The sequence below is a fragment of the Crocuta crocuta genome, unplaced genomic scaffold (genome assembly GCF_008692635.1).
Source record: "Crocuta crocuta isolate KB4526 unplaced genomic scaffold, BGI_CrCroc_1.0 scaffold1, whole genome shotgun sequence".
Lineage (NCBI taxonomy): Eukaryota > Metazoa > Chordata > Mammalia > Carnivora > Hyaenidae > Crocuta > Crocuta crocuta.
Genome location: NW_027527930.1, coordinates 5347850 through 5353875, shown reverse-complemented (window position 1 = coordinate 5353875; position 6026 = coordinate 5347850).

The window sequence follows — 6026 nt, the reverse complement described above, 5'->3', positions numbered from 1 at the left end:
AAAAAAAAGAATCTTTGGAGGTGGGACCTAGGCATCACTATTTTCTAAAATCTTCACAGATTTTTCACTATTCTAAAGTTAAGATTAAAAATAAATGAATTACAGTAGGAAATAAATAAATATGGTGCATTCATTAAATGGAGTAATATTCAGCCATCATAGTCATTTTGTGGCAGAATACTTAATGGTATGGAAATATGCCCATAGTATGTCACAAAGTAAAATACAGGTGTAAAATTATCCAATTTTTATAACTCCTCTGTCCTCCACCCTGCTCAAAAAAAAATGTAGAAGACAGGAATATTATATCACAAAGCTCTAACACTGGGTTTCTCTGGATGGTAGAATTACAAGTAAATTTCTCTTCCTTGCTTTCTCTCTCTCTTTCAAAACTTGTTCAATGAAAGTTTGATTGTGTAATTTAAAAATAAAATCTAAAAAACTAATTGAGTGTATTTTTAAAAATAAATTATATAGCATAAGTCAGAAAAAGACAAATACCATGTGATTTCACTCATCTGTGGAATTTAAGAAACAAGCGAGCAAAGGGAAAAGAAGATAGAGGCAAACCAAGAAACAAACTCTTAACTATAGGGAACAAACTGATGGTTACCAAAGGGGAAGTGAGTGGGGCAATGGTCAAACAGGTGATGGGGATTAAGGAGTGCACGTGTTGTGACGAGCACTGAATGATGTATGGAAGTGATGAGTCATTGTATCGTATACCTGAAACTAATATTACACTGAAAGTTAACTACCTGAAATTTAAATAAAAACTTGAAAAATAAGCAAATGAATTATAACGGAAATTACTAGAGCAAACATTTAGGCAAAAGTTTACCAATGCCTTTTTACATAAACTTCTAGAACTTCTGGGAGATTTAACATAGAATCAACAAGTTCTTCATTGCTGGTCAAGTAAATATCCCATTTGTTTGAAAATTTTTGTTTATTTTCTGCCACCTGTGGCTATCCTAGGACTAGTGTGCTCCTGAGGAACACACTAACAGGAGCAAACTTCGTTCTTCACTCCATAGTGAGAGGCATTGTTGACCTTGTCTGCCTGTTTGAGTATGAATGGATCACCACTCTTCTACTATTCCTGAAGAGGGCTCTTTACTCAAATATATGAAAACAACAGCATTAATTATGAAGACCTAAACCCATTTTATCGAACAAACTGTAAACGGTGTGGCTAGGCAGGGCAAAATATCCCAAAGCCCTTCATAATGTCAAGTTCATAGTTAACCCTTAGTAACATTAACTGAATGAATGCTGAATGTATTTGTTCAAAGACAGGAATTTCAGGTGGAGGAAGACAGTGCATTTGGCAAATCTCAGATTCTATAAGCTCTGGGATATTTGTAACTTTACAAACCATATTTCAAGTTTTATGCTGGTGTGTGTGTGTGTGTGTGTGTGTGTGTGTGTGTATACATGTATACATATATTCTTCATGGCTGGACAATCTAATGTCATTATTTCATCAAAAGGTTGAGGGGTCATATGCAAAATGCCTGGCAAATAGTAGGCATTTACTAAAGTGTGACTATTTCAGTATTATAAATAGACACATAACTACAAATAATATGTGCACATCAGGCTGAGGTGTATTGTGTCAACCACCAATCTATTAGGATGTTGACAAGCCTAAACCAGGAGTAACAACCTTACCATCAGCCCAGGTCCTATTTGAATTTTTTCCTCTGTTAATAAACTGGCTTTGTGCCATCCTTTGATCTCCTTCCATATTCTCCATTACGGAGCAGGTATCTGATATTCCCTGCCCTGTGATCAAAAAGGCAGTAAAGTGTCACTGTTAGACATGGGAGCTCAGGCACCAAGTTTGAATTTCTACATGACTTTGAGTGAGTTATTTAATTTTTCCGAGCTTTTTCATCATCTATAAAATGAGGATAGTGATAATACCTCCTTCATAACTAGATGAGGATAAAATAAGTTAATGAAGGTAAATGGCTCAGAATAAGGTCTTAGAGAAGCACTTAATAGATGGAAGCTTTATTTATGCATTCAAAAAGTTGAAGTCTGCATACCAGACACTGTGCTCTGATGGGACTAGTCAGCAAAACCTCTCGCTCAGGAATAAAGAGCAAGGACTGCTCCTGTCAGCGTGCTCCTCAGGAGATGAAACTTAGGGCAGCCACACACAGCAGAAAGTGAACAGAAACCATCAAGTGAATGGGAATTTTACTTGACAAGTAACAGGCACCATCCCTGCTCTCACTGAGCTTACATCTAATAGGAGAGACACCACTATGTCTGCAATCACAACATGGCATAACGGATGCAGAGATATGTGGGGTCAGAAGGAACATGTGACATTTTTCAAGGGGACTAGGGAAGGTTTCCTGGAATAAGTAACCTCTCAGTGGAAACCAGATGAAAAAGTGGAGGTGGGCCAGAGGGAAGAGTATGCCGGGCAAAGGTACAGAACAGTGCAAAGGCCCAGAGGTAGGAGCACAGCATATTTAAGGAACTGGAAGAAATGCAATTTCAACAAAATACAAAGTTTGAAGATGAGGAACTTACTCTGTAAAGGAAATTTCTGACAGTTATCAGGGGTCACATCTCGAAGACTTTTCAAATTAAGTTTACATCTCCTCCTAAAAGAATGGCAGATTTAAAAGGGAGTTGATACAAATCACATTTGTGTTTTGACATCATCTCTCTTATTATAAAAGGGAACATGATTGTGAAGACCACTTAGGAGATTTTTGCAATAAAGTGGTCCAGTAAGCAGCCTGGATGAGAGTAGTGCTAATGGGAAATGACAGCTGCAGGCAGAGTCAAGTGATATGAGTGAGATGAAACCACAGGGGTTTACTTACTGTTCAGTTTGAGATATATTGAGCTTAAGATAGAGTGGCCAGTTTACTCAATCCTGGTGTTACCCTGTTGACTTAGTGTAATTATTAAGCAGAGCACCTTGGTTGCATGTTGAAGTATCTTTAAGACCTCCAAGGGGAGAACGTGATGGGCAATTGAATAGTGCACCTTGTCCTTTGCAACAAGGTCAAGGCTGGCGATGGAGATTCAGGAATCATCAGTTTGTAAAGGGTCATTGTAGCCATGTGACTGGAGAAGAAGGAGAGATCGTAGTGGAAAGAAGTATCTTGAGGATCACCAAATTTCAAAGAAAAGCTTTGAACCACAGTTTGCCTACTAACTGCAAACAATCCTTGATCTACATGTCAATGCTCAAAGTTTAGCCCTAAGTACACAATTCACATCAAACACATTTCCATCGGTTTGATTCTGATTCTGTTTACTTTTTCATAAATCTGTGAAACTGCTCAGAAGCAACATAGCATAGTAAATTGGATTTTGGTATCAGATTCCGATCTTGACTGTGCCAGTTATTAACCATATAACATTTGGCAAATAACTTGATTTCTCTGAGTTTTGATTTTCTTACATATATAATGAAATGATAATATTTCCTCTAAATTATATACTTATATATATACACACACACACATATATATATATGAAATAGTATACTTAAAATATCTGATACCTAACAGACATGTTTTAAACAACACTAATTATCATCATGATTAGCATCACTATTAGTGTTCGGTGTGAGATGTACTCTTCTTCCAAACAGTTAAGCTGTACATGTGGTTACTAGAAAATGCCTTCTCTTATTCTTCTGGGATAATTTTCATATTTGTCGGTTTGAGTCGATAGTTGTTTGAAAGTTTGGCTTTTATCTTTTATATCACTGCCCCTTCCTCATTGATACTTGTAAAATCTTTATCCGTCCTTTAAGGCTTTAAGGAAAATTATAATTTTCCATGACCCCTAACTAGAAAAGAACCCTCTCACCTTTGACAACTTATAACATCCTTTAGATTGTTTTCACATGGTACTTCTTTTGACCTTATATCGCATTGGTAAGCTTAGGCGATTCTTCCAACATAGTTGACTTCTTGTATTCAAGAACTCATCTTTGTCACTCCTACAATACTCAGCACAGTGTCTGGCACAGAACAGAACCATTATAAGTATGAAATAAATGACAATCAATTAGACTGTTGAGGTCAACAGTGATACGTCCTTACTCATTCGTTTGACTCAAATACCCTTCTCATGTTTACATTTGTATTTTCTCTGATATTTAGAGTCTAGAAGCCCTGGGACAGATCTGAGAAGAGGATAATACTTCGGGTCTTGGGAGGAAGCTGATAAGTCTGGGTGTAAGTCCTGTGGCTTAAAACAAACTCCACAGAGCAGACATAACCAACATTCCTGTAGGATGAATGTCTTCAAAGTCCTCCAGCCCAGTTGGGTTCTCTTGTCCCTTTATATTTAATTACATTTAGCCCCATGTTGATCCCACCTATAGACAGCAACCAGAATTACCACTGCTGCCCGCTCCCCCGCCCAGTTCTCTAAGACTCCAGGAGTCTTAGATGTGAGTCTGCCAGGGGACTACCGCTTGCGTTTATTCTTGACATCTCTGGTTCTCATTTCCTGGTGCTGCTAAATTCTCTTTATGTGTTTTCTCTTCTCTCCTGTACATGCTGTCTCTTCCCTATCCTGAGCCCTATGTTGCATATCCCCCAATTACTTTTTCAAAGAGCCCCCAACACAAGTTTATATCAAGGAAGTTGAAATCAAACATGAAAAGGTCTTTTCAGCTCTATCAATACCACCTGATTCCTCACTGAGCCCTGACAAACCTCCTCTTTTCCTGTTCTCTCTCCCCTCTTCCTTTCTTAGCTTTTCTTATCTAGCTCTGCCTCCTACATTCTCCTTCCTATTACTGATTTCAGGCAGAGCATATCATCTCTCCCCTTGTTTAATTTGAGCTTTTCTAAATTATGCTTTGGAGGGAGGAGGCCATCTTTCACATTTGCCCCCTCACCCTGCAAGAAGCTATCAAAGTATTTTCCTTCATTCCTTTATCAAAGGGATTTTTGCCTCTGGTTTTTAGGGGGAAAGATTTTTTTCCTTCCTTCTACATGAAGAACAATGTGAGAGGGGTCCGAATCAGAAAAGGCAGGCAATCTGCCTGACAGACTTGAAAGGATAGTAGTGTCATGAGGCCAGTCAGCAAGGTGAAGTAGTACATCAGTATGAGTCAAGCAGAGATAGAGCAAAGTCAGTTAAGGGTCATTTGGAAATACACTTCATAGAAACTGATGTTCCATTAACAGAATTTCTCCTTCTAAGGGACGGCTCTCGCTAGGTTAGGCATGGGTCCTTAAAACAGCTGAATTATGGCCCACGTACTCAAATAGATGATACTACTTGAGGAAAACAATCATACTTTGACAGCATCTCCAAAAAATCGTAGAACCATAACTTGTATAAAAAAGAACACTTTCTAAATACTTTTTTTGTAATGACATATATTATCTCTGATGAGAAGATACTTCTGACCTCTCTTTTCCTGCCTGCTGTAGCAATGACGGGTTATGAGAAATAACAAAAGGGAGTCTTTAGCCTTATACCATCATCAGTGTCATTACTGGATATTCTCTTTCCTTTTGTTTTTTTAATTTTATTTATTTCTGAGAGAGAGAGAGAGAGACAGCATGAGCAAGGGAGGGTAAAAGAAAGGGAGACACGGAATCTGAAACAGGCTTCAGGCTCTGAGCTAGCTGTTAGCACAGAGCCTGACACGGGGCTCGAACCCACGAACTATGAGGTCATGACCTGAGCTGAAGTCGGACACCCAACCGACTGAGCCACCCAGGCGCCCCTGGATATTCCCTTTTCTTTGCAAGGTTGAGAGATGATTCATTTTCATAGGAAATTTGGAAAAAATCCCCTACATGATCCAGAGATTTCATGTAATTCTTATGGACTGAATGTGCCCTCTCAAAATTCGTGCATTGAAACCCTACTCCCCAATGTGATATTTGGAGATGGGGTCTTCGGGAGATAATTAGGTTTAGACAAGTTTATGAGGGTAGGATATTCATCATGGAAATAGTGTCCTCATGAGAAAAGACACAAGAGAGCTTCGTTCTCTTTTTTTTCTCTCTCTCTGCCAT